Here is a 15,317-nt window from a genome sequence, read left to right as displayed (position 1 = left end):
CACCAGGTGTGAGAAGATTGGAAGAGGATTCAGACACAGAGAAGGCTGCAGGGACCCCCAGACTCGAGCAGAGGTTAAAGCTAATTTTGGAAAAGACGTATAGCAGATTATAAGCATTCAACTTCTTTTTTATTTACAAACCATTTTGTCTTTTTTTCCTGCATTTGAAGGAGTCCTTTGGCCTATCTTGAATGAAGTGTCCAACAAGAAGTGAATCTTAGACAATTCCATTTCTGAAGACCGAGCCCTCTATGTATTTACGTCAAGAAGGGGAAGTAGGGGCTTCCCTGGTGGCGCAGTGGTTGAGAGTCTGCCTGCCGATGCAGGGGACACAGGTTCGTGCCCCGGTCCGGGAGGATCCCACATGCCGCGGAGCGGCTGGGCCCGTGAGCCATGGCCGCTGAGCCTGCGCGTCCAGAGCCTGTGCTCCGCAACGGGAGAGGCCACAACAGTGAGAGGGCCGCGTACCAAAAAAAAGAAGGGGAAGTTGACTTTTATTATCAGATGACCTGAACTCCAATCTAATAGTTGAGCAGGGGGTTGATAGGTCATTAATCCATCTGTTTAATTATTCAACAAAGTTCTTAAATATTGTCTGTGTGCCAGGCAGTCTTCTAGGCATTTTGGATGCACCTGTGAACTTTTACACAGAAACCTCTGCCCTCGGAGAGCTTGCCATCTGGCAAGGGAAGATGAGCAATATAATTATAAATAAGTAAATTATTTCATATTTTAGAAGGCAGTAAGTCCTATGGGAAAGTCATAAGATAAGAGGAATAGGAGGGGAGGTGGGGACAGTGGAGGCAGTGGGAAACGATGCAGCTTGCAGTTTTCAACAGGATGGTCAGGTTAGGCCTCATTGAGAAGGTAAATGTAGAGATGTAAGGAGGTAAGGGAGTTAGCCACATGAATAAATGGGGGAAGACAGTTCTAGTAGAGTACTCAGTGTAAACGAGAAATGGGGAAGGTTTATATATTTTTAAATAATTGAAAAATCAAAAGAATATTTCAGGACACATGACAATTATATGAAATTCAAATTTTGTGTCCCTAAATAAAGTGGTATTGGAACACAGCCACACCCATTTGCTTACTGACTGCTCTGGTGCTATAAGCGTAGAGCTGAATGGCTATGACAGAGACACATGGCTCACAGAGCCTAGAATATTTGCAAGAGTTCATATGGTTTCAGAAATGCAGAGGTGGCAATGTCAACATTATTACCAGGCCAACGCATTATCAAGTCAGACAACAAATCAGAGATACAGGTTGCTCTTTGAGGTTATTTTCACAACTTGCAACATTTTTTTAAAGTCTTAGCAGTTTTTACTAGACCACTTTGTTCAAATTATTCTTCCGAAGACAACAGAATAAGTTGGTAACAAGTCTCTATCACATAGAAAGACAAGTTTGATATTCTAATGAATGCTGTCAATTTAATGCCCCATTAAATCAGATCTTTTTTAACAAGATGTAAATGCAGAGAGGTCTTTATTCTTCCTTGGGAGAGAACATCTCCTTCATCTCTTTCTGAGACTCTTCTGTTAATTATGAAGACTTGCACCTTTTTTTTTTTTTAGGTCAGGCTCTGGAATTTCATGATTTAACATTAAAAGCAAAAAGCGGGCCAGTGAATCTCAATTTTAATGGTAGAAATGGAATAGGAATGAATAGGAATTTCCTTAGTCCTATACAGGGAGCATGAAGGAGTCACCTTCCACACTTGATACTCAGGAGAAAAGCTTGCCTGACAATGAAAGCAACACAAAGAAAACAGAGCCAAGAGGTAGAAAAAGACAATTCCTGAAAATGTCTTGCTTTTCAGATATGAGCCCATAAATTCCTTTGGGTGCTTGATCCAGGTTGGGTTAGGGTTTTGTCACTTATGATTGAAATAGTCTTAACATGAGGACAGAGGCCAGAGAGAGTCAAAAGACACAATCCAGAGCTGGTGGGACTCAGCATGGGATAAGCCGGAGATGGCTTAAAGGTGACCTCGGGAATGTCACACATCAGAGAATTGAAGAATGGTGAATGCAGGCATAGAAGCAGGAACATTGGTACAAATGACCCAGCTGGGGAACATGAGGAATCAATTTCAGGACCTACTGAGTTTCAGGTGATGGTTGATGTAAATGTGAAGGAAACCAGAATATGTCACTGCCAAATAGGTGTACCTCTGTGACATAAAAATTGTTTTGAGCTGAAGGCAATTGAGAAGCAACAAACCCAGAAAAAGCTCCCCCTTTTTTTTTTTGCCTAAAGGCAGGTTATAAATTCTCCTTTTACTAGAGGTAGACTCTCATCAGCCCAGAGATGCAACAGAGAAATCTGCAAACAAACCTTACTCCATTAGTTTCCTCCCATGTATTTATCTTCCCTCCTTAGTTGGCTACCCTTGGAAGACTAAAACTGCTCTGTCCTGTTATTTCTCTACAAATGTACTGTTCTCTGTCGAAAATGCTCTGTAAGCTGGAATTCTAAGCTGCCATTTTGAGTTACTTTTGGTTTAGGTTCTCCTGCATGATGCGTGCTGCACGTGTTAATAACTGGATTGGTTTTCTCTGGTTAACCTGTTTTTGTTGTTGTTGTCGTTACAGGGGTTTCAGCCAAGAACTCAGAGGGCAGAGGGAGAATTATGATGTTTCTTCGCTTACACCCGCGAACACTCCTGAGATTCAGGAGTGAGCCTGAGTGAGTGATCCAGGCTAGAGATGTCAACTGAGGAGCCGTCAGTATAAAGCTGTAGTTGAACCGTGAGGATGGGCTCCCTGAGAAACCACGGAAAGAAAAGAGGGTGCTGGTGACTGCATCCTAGGAAAACCCGGTATTCATAGTTAAGTGGGAGTAAGAGGGAAAGTCACAGAAAAGTGACTTTCATGAGAAAAATGTTTGGAAGGAGAAAGAAAACCAGGAATATGTCACGTCCCAAAAGGCAGCGAGGAAAGGGTTTGGAGAGGCAGGGTTTGGAGAGGCAGCATTGGGAGCAGGGCAATGGAGATCAACATTTGCGTTGACAGAATTTTGACAAAGCTTCCCCTAAACATTATAGAAGAGCCAATTCCGAATGCTTGAAAGCAGGTAATGAATAAGGCAGAGCTTATGATCTCATATATTAACATATAAATTTAAATAATCTGCTTTCCAGATCTCCTGTGGACACTGTTACTCCCTCTTTCCTCTCCTCGGCACCCCAGTGAACCCTCAGGTAGATTTGCTAACTCTCTGAATCACCCACAAAGGCTTAGTCATTTCCCTTTTTTCTAATTTTTTTTTTTTTTTTGCGGTACACGGGCCTCTCACTGCTGTGGCCTCTCCCGTTGTGGAGCACAGGCTCCGGACGCGCAGGCTCAGCAGCCATGGCTCACGGGCCCAGCCGCTCCGTGGCATGTGGGATCCTCCCAGACCGGGGCACGAACCCGTGTCCCCTGCATCGGCAGGTGGACTCTCAACCACTGCGCCACCAGGGAAGCCCCCTCTAATATTTTTTAATTAGTATTATTTTATTGAGGTGTAGTTGAAGTACAATATTATATGCTTCAGATGTACAACATAGTGATTCACAATTTTTAAAGATTATACTACATTTGTAGCTATTATTTAATATAGGCTATATTCTCTGTGATGTACACTATATCCTTGTAGCTTATTTATTTTATACATAGTAGTTTGTACCTTTTAATCCCCTACCCCTATCTTGCCTTTCCCTTCTTCCCTCTCCCCACTGGTAACCACTGGTTTGTTCTCTATGAGTCTGTTTCTGTTTTGTTATATTCACTAGTTTATTTTTTTAGATTCCACGTCTAAGTGGTACCATACGATATTTGTCTGTCTCTGTCTGACTTATTTCACTAAGCATAGTACTGGCTAAATCGTCCTTTTTTCAAATTTCTGAGAACTGGTCTTTCTCCAGGATACTAGGAGTTGGGCAGGGGCTGCCACTACAGGGCTCCCTATAGTGTTGGGAAGTCAGGTTTGTCAAAGGCCCTTTGATCATCTTGTAAAGGGCATTGTCCTGACAAGTGGGCTCCAAATGCAGGCTTCACATTGGAGCCAGACTTCCCAGGGTTCCTCTCTGCAAACCACAGCACTGGAGCTCAGCCTGCAGCCTGTAAAGAAGGGAGGAGATGGGGAACTCCTCCAGACTTGCCCTAATCCTACACTGGCTCTCAGATACGAGGACATTTTATGTAAAATTTTATTTTGGTGCAGGAACACAAGATTCTCTACCTTGTACTTCAAAGTCTCGCAGAACTATTCTGTGCTCAAATGACAGGTAAACCCCAAGTAACTCACAGTGGGTCAATCTAGGAAGAAGTCAGACCTGGGGGAGGGTGGAGAGCATTCATTCATTCAGCAGATATTTATTGAGCATCTGTTCTGTACCATGCTAGATACTTGAGATATACTGATGATAAAGACAGATCTGATCTTTATCTTCATGGAACTTATAGCCCAACAGGGAGACAGAAAACAGCAACAAGGCAAAGGAGATAGAGACAAACAGAAAGGTCTCTGATTTAGACAGGGTAGTTAGAAGAGGACTCTTGAAGGTGGTGACCTTCAGGCCGAGTCGTAAAGTATGGGTTATTACTAGATGTCCAAATGAGAAAAAAAGCAGAGAAAATAGCATGAACCAAAAATCTCTTTGGCAGGAAGGACATGATACTGTGGAACCGAAGACAGAGCAGGGTGGAGGAAGGCATGAGCAAGGTGGGTGGTGGGTATGTTTGTGTTAAGTGGGGAGGGAGTGATGGTAGGGAAAGGGCAGGTGATAAAGATTCTCTTCTCAGCCTACCTTGAGCCAGGCTCCTCGGAGCCCTCTCCTCGACTAGGTCTCAAGCTTGATCTATGAAGACTTGAACAAACACTAACATATTTTCTAACAGCTCAAGGCCACATCCCTAAGATAACCCTAGCCCCCCGCCCCCCTGCTTAAAGTACCTACCTAAGAAAACTCAAGGCTGTCAAAAAATTTGCTGTCTGTTCTGGCCATGACCTGAGGATAAGACCTCTGTCTCTCAGTCTCTATTGGAAGATAGTATCCTAACTTCCATAGTGGCCAGCCAACAGACACAGCTAGTCTAATTGCACTTATACTGACTAGCACTTTGTAAGCTTGCACTTCCTTGGCAAATCCAGGTTGAGTTCCGTTCATGGTGGACTCTTTCTTGTTGCAAAATGTATTGCTGATTAAAATCTGTCCTTACCACTTTAACTAGCGTCTGGCTTTGTTTATCTTTGACACAGGTCAGCAGGGCCTTGGAGGCCAAGAAATCTGGATTTTCTTCTAAGTGCAAAAGAAAGCCATTGATGATATTAAATAGAGGGTGACAAGCTGCGACTTGGGCTTTAGGATCCTCCTGGCTGCTGGGTGGGTGGAGAACAGAAGGTAGCTGGTAAAGCATAAGAAACTGGGAGGCCTGTTAGGAGGCTGCTGCAATGATTAGGGAACAGGGGCGAATTTCAGGGCAGGCTGTCTGGTATATTTTCATGTATATGAGAGGGGATTAACTATTGCAAATTACCCTTTCCCCTCTTTTCAGCCATGTTTATGGATGATGGAGTGTCATCCCTATAAACTATTCACCCTCATAACTCCTGTTTATTACTCAGCATTGCTGGAAGAGCTGGAGAGCCATTTGGATAATTTTTCCTTTATAGTAAAATACATTCTAAACAGCAAGAGCACATTAGATAGAAAAGGAGAAATACAGCCCCTGTCAGTCAAGACATATTTCTCAGCTCTCCCATTTTGACTCTTAATTCAAACAGATTTTCCTATTTTCCAGTGAGATGCAGGCCCCAGTTCCTCTCCTCGGCTCAGGAAAAGCTTTTTCTTTTAAAAAGCTCCCTGGAAAATATGGTAAATGTGCTACTACATTGGGGTTTAATAATAAAGAGGAAAAATTTTGCTCTTCACTCTCATCTCCACTTGAACACTGTTTCTCTTTATTTTTCATGTTTGCTGCATCATTCTTACTTAGCTTTGGCCAATGAGAGCAGCGGCAGCAGCCTCCTGGGAATTCCATGTCCAATGCCTAACATCCCACGCTGGGCACGGGTGTTAGCCTCCGGGACCGGCATTCTCTCTCATCCTTTCCTCTCCAGCTGTCATCACGAAATCTCCCCAATGGTGGTGTTGGAACCTGAGACCTGACCTCACTGGTCCCACTAATGACTATGCAGGAATAAATAATTTAGATTGTTAATGAGGGTTTGAGCTATTTCCCCAATGAACCCAACCTTCTGGCAGCCCTAGTCTTCAGAGTTCAGCAGAGTGTGTGTCTTTTTTTTTTTTTTTTTTTTTTTTATGCGTTACGCGGGCCTCTCACTGTTGTGGCCTCTCCCGTTGCGGAGGACAGGCTCCGGACGCGCAGGCTCAGCGGCCATGGCTCACGGGCCCAGCCGCTCCGCGGCATGCGGGATCCTCCCAGACCGGGGCACGAACCCGTGTCCCCTGCATCGGCAGGCGGACTCTCAACCACTGCGCCACCAGGGAAGCCCCAGAGTGTGTGTCTTTTAAAGTGCTGCCTTTTTCACACTCTTTCCTCACAGTCAGGAAGTATTTGGAATTTTTGTTTGTTTTTATAAATTCTATTTATTTCTTTTTGGCTCCGTTGGGTCTTCGTTGCTGTGCGCAGGCTTTCTCTAGTTGGCGGCGAGCGGGGGCTACTCTTCGTTGCGGTGCGTGGGCTTCTCATTGCGGTGGCTTCTCTTGTTGCGGAGCACGGGCTCTAGAGCACACGCTCAGTAGTTGTGGTGCATGGGCTTAGTTGCTCCGCGGCATGTGGGATCTTCCTGGACCAGGGCCCGAACCTGTGTCCCCTGCGTTGGCAGGCGGACTCTTAACCACTGCGCCACCAGAGAAGCCCTGGGTTTTGGTTTGTTTTTTTTTTTAAAGTACAGATCTGCTTCTGACCATGGGCCTCTTTGATGGCGCTCATGGGAAATAAAGTAGGTGCCAGCCTGTCCAATCCAAGCACTGCTGGAGAAAGTAAAATAAAACAGTTCACAAATGTGAACCGAATTTCTGCTTGAACCTCCTTTCCACTTGTGGTAGAAGCTCAATCACAGTCAACTTATGATATGATGAGTCCATTATGATCTCGTTTCCAAGGGTTATGCCTGAATTTGGGGGACATTCAGAAATGCCAAGGAGTGGGTGGTGGATCAGTGCCCTCACAGACCACCCCCAGTACCCCAGGATGTTCTCATTTCTGCCCAGTCTTTGGTTGTTGGTGCACAAGTCACTGCTGGCCCCCTTCATGCCCACAGCCGAGTCTCTAGGTTCTCTGTGCTGTACTGCCCTCAGTTGTTCTGGAACATCTCACTGCTCTTGCACCATCTAAGTGGCAGAACTCCACTTCCATGGCCTCTGGGACCCAGGGGACTGCAGCGCTGATCCTCTACTGCTGCCTGTTTCACTGAGTAACTCAGCCCCATCTGCCTATGTCAGACTGCAAACCAGTGGCCCACACGTGGTCCTCAGATATGTTTTGTTTCATCTGAACTACTACAAAATTACAATTAGATCCAACACTTAGAATTCAGAAGATTTCACATATTTCAGATCCTCCTCCCATCCCTTCCTGTCTCCTTGCCTTCTCTGAGCCCACCAATAGACTTATATCACCTTTAAAAAGCCACCCCCTGCAATATGCCTCAAAATACCACTTCAAGCTTACCTTTTCCAGTTCTGCTTCACATTTGACACTGTATGGAGCTAGAGACTTGACATTCCCTGAACCCCAGTGCTTCTTAAACTATTTGTGGCGAAGGACCAATTTTAAAATTTCCAATTGATTGCAATAGTAAAAGACAAAAGAGTTTAACAGTAAATGAAAAAGAAGGACATAAACACAAGCTCAATTTTTAAAAAAGTATTAGTTTGAACAGAAAATTACTCTTTCAAATTACTATATAAATTTTTAAAATGCTTACTCTCAGTTTCTCTACTTAACTCATTGTAGATCAGTAGCAGTTGTAAGAAAGGCCCTGAACAACTCCCAGATTTCTCTGCTTCTGTGCCTTTGCTTATGCTGTTCCTCCACCTTGAATGCTGTGCCCATTGCTGTCCACCCTCCCTGCCTTCCCTGGCCTTCAGTACCATGCTCTTCTTCTCAAGACTTCCTGATCTTCCAAGGTCCTTTCAAATGCCATCTCTGCTAGGAGGCATCTTTCCTGCTCTTTGAGCCCCCATGGAACACAGATTGACTGTCATCCTTTGGGCATTGTATTATGATCATAGTGTACTGGTGTCATTATACCCTGGCCTGATATTCCACTTCCTGAGCTTGAGGACTTTCTTTCCCATGGTACTAACACAGAGCCTTGTATCTAGTAAGCTGTCAACACATACTTGCTGATTTGATACTTCAGTTAAAAAAAATAAAGATACCAGGACTTCCCTGGTGGCTCAGTGGTTAAAAATCTGCCTGCCAAAGCAGGGGACATGGGTTCGATCCCTGGTCCGGGAAGATCCCACATGCCATGGAGCAACTAAGCCCATGTGCCACAACTACTGAGCCTGCACTCTAGAGCCTGCAAGCCACAACTACTGAGCCCACGCACCTAGAGCCCGTGCTCTGCAACAAGAGAAGCCACTGTAATGAGAAGCCCGTGCACCGCAACGAAGAGTAGCCCCTGCTCACCGCAACTAGAGAAAGCCTGCGCACAGCAACAAAGACCCAATGCAGCCAAAAATAAATAAAATAAAATAAAATAATTAAAAAACAAAAGACGACAACAAAAAAACAAAGATCCACTGGGTTGCTCACATAGCATTAGTGGCAGAGGTGGGAACAAAACTCAGGCTCTTAGTTTCATTCTCAAGAATTCTCAAAAATATAGCCTTAAAACTTGAGATCTCTATTATAGAGCATCACAGAAAAATCTGGTGAACAGAAGAAAACCATAGGTCTATTTATTATTGCCAAATGAAATTTGACAATCTGAATGTCTTACTGAATTTGAATGAAGGCTCAGGCACCTTGAGGAAGCACATGAAAAGTCCCTGGAATTAGAATCCACATGTTCTTTTACCTTGGTTCACATTCACCCAAGATTTGGTCATTCCTGATTCTCTTTCCAGCTTAAAAAAAAGGGGCGGGGGAGGGACTCCAGAGGACTGAGAAATCCAAAAGGGACATTACTAAGGCGGCTGCTGGCAGGAGTTCATCCAGCTTCAGAGAGACTGTTCTTGGAAAAGAACACCCTGGAGAGCTGGAACAATGAAGGAACCAGGCAGCTTGGGAGCGATAGCAAAGATGTGGAAAACCCTGCCTACCCTTTCAGGGCCTCTTTGAAGTTGAGGGAGGTCAGACTATTTCTAGTTTTTGAGGTTTTAGGTATGTTTTTAAAATCGAGGACCACCAAACCTTGTAAAAATTGTGGTATACATTAAATGTTTAAGGTACAGCAAATTAACACTTTTTGCACGCGCGCACACACACACACACACACACACACACACACACACACACACACTCTCTCTCTCTCTCTGTCTCTCTCTCACAGATAAGAAGACTGCATATGTAGCCTCATGTGGAAATTTAGCTCAATGTCTGTATGTAAGGCTGTTTGTGAGTATGAGGCCTGGGATGGGGGTTGAGGTCGGTGGTAGGAAGACCCACTTCTGATGGTTTATGGCTGATTTCCCCTCCTTTCTGCCCCAAAGAGTTCAGATATTTGCCTCCTATTCTACCTTGGGAACCATTTGCAGCCATTTTCTCTCTCTATTCAAACATTCCCTGACAATCTCATTCATTCTTAGGGTTCGAATTGTCATGTTTGCTGACTGTCAGATCTATACCCTCAGGTCTGGCCTCTCTCCTGAAGCCCAGATCCTTGTATCCAGTCTTTGTACCCAATGTCCACTGGACATTTCCATCCCTCTTGACGCCTCAAACTCAGTGTTTCCAAAAATAAAGCCCACTCTCTCTTCCTTTTCCTTTCGTATTCCCCAATCTCTGATTCTGTGCTCCAGATCCAGTTGAACATGACAAGACCCAGCCTGGAACTCCCTCTCACCTTTCCCCGCCATTTCCCTTTGCCCAGTTCCTGCCTATGCAGCCCTAAGATGGCATTTCCCTTACTCCGGAAAGCTGCCACTAACTCCTTGGAACAGGCTGGGCCCCTGGCCACACACTTTCATCCAACTGACTTGCTATTCTGTTTACTTACCACCATGGTCAGAAGTTAATTAATTGTGGACTTTTTCTTTTTATGACTGTTCCCACTGATAGCAGATAAGCCCCTTGACTGTATGGATCGTTTCTACCTTGTTTGCTGCTCTATTGCCAGGGTCTGGTATATGGTACCCGGAATGCTGTAAGCACTTAATAATTATGTATTGACTGACTGACTGAATAAATGAATCCTGTCTCTCCTCTGCTTAAAACACTTCAAGCTGGCAGTCTTAAAGTCCCATCCGTTCAGCATGGGGTCTGAGGCCCTATATGTCTGAAGCCTGTCTACATTCCTTCCCACCCTCATTCTGTTGGTCCTGGGTCCTGTATAGTCTAGTGGGTAAGAGTTCAAGTTTTATAATCTGATGGCCTGGGTTCAGGGATCCCAGCTGTGCCACTTACTAATAATTTTCATTGGAATATTACTAATAATTTTACTACTAATATTTTTTCTACTTACTAATTATTTTCCCTGGGAAAATTATTAAAGCTTTCTGTGCCTCAGTCTCCTGTCTTTTTTAAATTATTAATTAATTAATTTTAATTAATTTATTTATTTTTGGCTGTGTTGGGTCTTTGTTGCTGTGTGCGGGCTTTCTCTAATTGCAGTGAGCAAGGTCTACTCTTTGTTGTGGTGCGTGGGCTTCTCATTGCAGTGGCTTCTCTTGTTGCAGAGCACAGTCTCTTCTCATTGCAGTGGCTTCTCTTGTTGCAGAGCACAGTCTCTAGGCACACGGGCTTCAGTAGTTGTGGCACAAGGGCTCAGTAGCTGTAGCTCGCGGGCTCTAGAGTGCATGCTCACTAGTTGTGGCACACGGGCTTAGTTGCTCTGCGGCATGTGGGATCTTCCTGGACCAGGGCTCGAACCCGTGCCCCCTGCATTGGCAGGCGGGTTCTTAACCACTGCGCCACCAGGGAAGCCTCAGTTTCCTGTCCTTTAAATGGGATTAGTACTTACCTGGTAGGCTGTGAAGATTAAAATTATCTTTATTCATCAACAACGTATTACATATATGACACACGTATACACGTGTGTATATGAATTTATATATATCAACATATAATGCACATACATCGCATATATGTATGATATGTGCATATGTTAATTATATGTATACATGTATATTAATTCATTTGTGCGTGTATGTGTATATATGAATTGATATGCAAAGAATGTGTGTGTGCGTGTGTGTGTACATAGTGCTTGCAGCAGTGCCTGGCACATAGCACACGCTGTGCTATTTTCCTATCATGCCCTCCCACACTCAGTGCTTGAACCACACTGAACCAATGTTGGTTCCGCAGTGCACCATGACCTCTCTTCTCTGCCCCTTTGCACTTGCTCCCCTCTCAGCCTGGAACAGCCTAGTATCCTTCCTCTACTTGGGGAAGTCCTCCTGGCCTTCACGACCCAGGTCAGGTCACCACCTTTGGGGTGCCTTGGACCACCCTCTTTCCACCTGGTGGTGTGCAGCTTCCCTCAGTGCATCATGACTCCGTGTAATCATTTCTAGTCTGCTGCCATCAGTGACTGTGAGCTCCTTGAGGGTAAGGTTTGTGTTTCATTGTTTTGTATCCTGCATCTAGCACAGTGTCCTGGCTCCAGCAGTGCTCTAGAAATATTTGTTGAAAAGTGTAAACAATCAAAATGACTTATAGGCAGGACTTGTATATACATATGTACACATGGGCCAGTGACCCCTGTGGAGGGCCTGGGTCATCCATAGGAGAGGAAGGAGGGCCCAGTGTAGGGCCATGGCACGAAGGAAGAAGCCCCTCTATTTCTGGGGGTGGAGGTTGTGTGGAAGGAACAGCATTAACAGAGGAGTATGTCCAGCTTTGCATGTGAATATCCTGGGCACATTCTGTTGTTCTTACCTCTGCAATGCTCTATATGCTCTGGTTGTAGCTTTGCTCCTAATTTGACTGTGATCTTGGGAAACAAATTCTCGCAACTTCAGTTCTCTCATCTATAAAACAGAGACCCAATCAACTGCCCTGACTGGGTTGATATTTATCTGCAGTCCCTTCTACGGCAGAACTGACTGCTTTGGACCATGTCTGTTCTGACTGTGCAGTGTCCATGCCTTTCTATTTGTTAATTTTTGAATATCCACCCTGACCCCTAACTACGTAGTAAGTATAAATGTATGGTCACATCCTTTTGATGTTCATGTTTACTAAATATTAGTCATTTGCATACCACTTTCTGATTTACCCTGTACTCTCACTTTACCTACACTACTTTTTTGGCTAAGTTTTTAAATTTAAATTTGAATCACTTTTGCTTATACCCACTTTAGCCTTGTTCTAAACCAGAATATTCTTAAAATCATGAATTTTATAGGCACGTAGTACTTTTTAAATACACACGAAAATATATACACAACTGTTTCAGTGTGTAACATTCCCCTATATACTGTCTACCATCATCTTGGGTAAAAGTATGCACACTACCCTTTGGGGATCTCATAGACCAGTGGTTCTCAAAGAGTGATCCCTGGACCAGTAACATCAGCATCCCCTGGGAACTCATTAGAAATGCACATTCTCCAGCCCCAGCCCAGACATACTGAATCCGAGTCTCGGAGGGTGAGGCTAGCAATCTGTGTATTGACAAGCCCTCCAGGTGACGTGCTCAAGATTGAGAAGAGCTGTTGGAGACATTTCTGGGCCGTCATGAGCTGACCGCTTCTACACAGGAGTCCCTCACTCAGACCCTTTCCTAAGCCTCGGCTCAGCCCTGCCTCCTTCAGGGCTATTCATCTGTCCCCGTTCAACAACTGAGACTGGAACAACCATGAGAGCACACACCTGCTTTTCCTGCAGCTCACACAGCTGGGTTCCCACAGAGGCAGCTTCTTTTGGTACAATTTCCTTCCCACTTCTATTGTTTCCCAATCTTTCAAGCATTGAGTTGATCAACTTCAGAGGAAGAAACAGGTCACATCCTCTGTTCCATAAAAACTAATTACCTTCTCTGTCCTCCTCGTTCTGTCCTGTGAGATGTGGGAGTCCTTGTTCCTCTTTGACCCAGCTTGGTCCTCCATGTGGTTGATGGCCTTCTCACCACTGGGCAGGGGGTAGGAGGCCCCCAGATGTCCACAGATGCTCTAAGACACTTTCTTGTCCTTTGACAAGAGCCTCCGTCCCTGGAGGGAGAAGCATAGGACCTTGTAAGGATCTGGCTTTGCTCAGCTCCTGACACTACAGCAGAGGCACCACTGTTTCCTTCAGGGTTTTTTCACTTCTGTTCTCCACTTGCACTCTCCTCTTTGCTGACTTCAGCTATTTTGTAGCTTCAGCTGTGAAGCCTAAACCTGTCTGTCCAATCCCCACCTCTCAGATAAGCTCTAATTCTGCATTTCCCAGGCTAGCCCCATCCTCTGTACCTCATAGCCAGCAACTGCAAAGCTGAACATTTCACCTTTGTGGGGAAGGAGAAAACCTCTTCTCTCTAGCCTTCTAAATTCTCAGCTGGGGCCCCGTTACAAAAGAGATTGATTAATGAGAGAAACACAAACAAGTTTATTCACAGGTATACCTCATGTATACGTATATGGGAGACATCCAGGAAAAAATGAATAACTCTCCAAGAGGTGGCTTAGAATTCAGGCTGAAATACCATCTTCGCTAAAAACAAAAAACCGGTGTGGGGAAGGCCGGTCATGGGGGCAAAGACCAGGGAAAGCACAGTGGTTTGTTATGCAGATTTAAGTCCCTGCCTTCTCCATGGACAAGAGTATCTTGTGATTTCTGGTCACCCTTCTCTTCCTGGTACAGAGAGGGAGACACCCTTAACAAATGGAGAGTTCCTTTATAAATATAAATTTCCCATACGAAAGAGTAACTTGTACTCTACTTTCAGAGTTTATCTGCTATCTGCTGTTTTAAAAAACAATCAGCTCAAAATAATCCATATACCAAAGGGGCACTGCCTGTGATGAATCCACCTGTTCTCTTGCATTTCCCATCTCAGCTTACGGAACCAAAGTCTACTGTATCATCCAAGCTAGAAAACCTTCTCTCTTCCTCACTCCCACATTTAAGGGGTCTTCAAGGCATGGTGATTCTACCTCTTCATCCTGAATCTTTCCTCCTCTCCATCCTGAAGCCACTTTCTTAGTGAAGGCCCTCAATATGTTATTGTTATTTTCCAGGCTGGAGTGGAATTCTAAATAACAAGTAAAATCACCAGCATATTTAGCACTTTGCTGCTAAAGCTTTCTCAGGGGCTCCGTACCACCTCCAGGGTCAAGTTCAACACCTTTGCAAATAAGGCCCTCAAGCACCCGGCCCCAGACTTCTTTTCCTACCTTGATCCCAAAGCACACTGGACATGCTGGGAGCTTTCTGGCCTCCTGGTCTGGGAGACCTTCCCGAAGCCTCTCCTTTCCCACCATCCCTGGAATCCCAGCTCTCATGTCAACCCTGTGCAGGTTCCTTGACTTTTCCCTGCATCCAGCCAAGCCTGGGCCCTGTCCTCGGCACCATCAGGATCTCTTCAGTGAGGGCAGGGCTTCTGCAGAGGGGTGGTCCCTCACTCACCCTGGCCCCCGCAGGGCCCAATGCATATACTCCTGTGAAACCAGCACTCAGCAGCCTACAGAGACCAACCCTCTTCCTGACAGGTGCTGGGAAGGAGAAAGCTTTCCTTGACCCTCTTAGGGTCCCTGAATGGGTCTAAAAACTAAACTGACAAAGGCAGATTAACAGGAGAAAAGCATATGAATTAAAAAAAAGTTTTTACATGTATGTGAGATTCCTCACAAGAGGATGAAGACTCAAAGAAGTGACCAGAGCAGGAAAATTTTATATTTCTTAGACAAAGAAACAATACATTTGTGAAGAATTGACAAAACAAAGGAGTGTGGGCTAGGGATGGTTCAACTAGGCCAAGGTAGTCCTTATCTCCCTCAACCCTTATCTTCCTTAATAAGGGTAAGTGTTCATTTAACTAGGTTTGTTTACAGATTCCTCTGGTGCCATCTCTGGGCTGATAAGAGTCTATCTCCAGTAAAAGGAGAATTTATTTCCTGCCTTTGGGCAAAAATAGGGAGAGGTTTTCCTGGATTTGCTGCTTCTTAATTGCCTTCAGCTCAAAATAATTTTTATGTCAGAGAGGCA

This window comes from Phocoena sinus, chromosome 2 (genome assembly GCF_008692025.1).
Source record: "Phocoena sinus isolate mPhoSin1 chromosome 2, mPhoSin1.pri, whole genome shotgun sequence".
NCBI lineage: Eukaryota > Metazoa > Chordata > Mammalia > Artiodactyla > Phocoenidae > Phocoena > Phocoena sinus.
The sequence above is the reverse complement of the archived record's forward strand: the minus strand, read 5'-3'. Positions refer to the sequence as shown.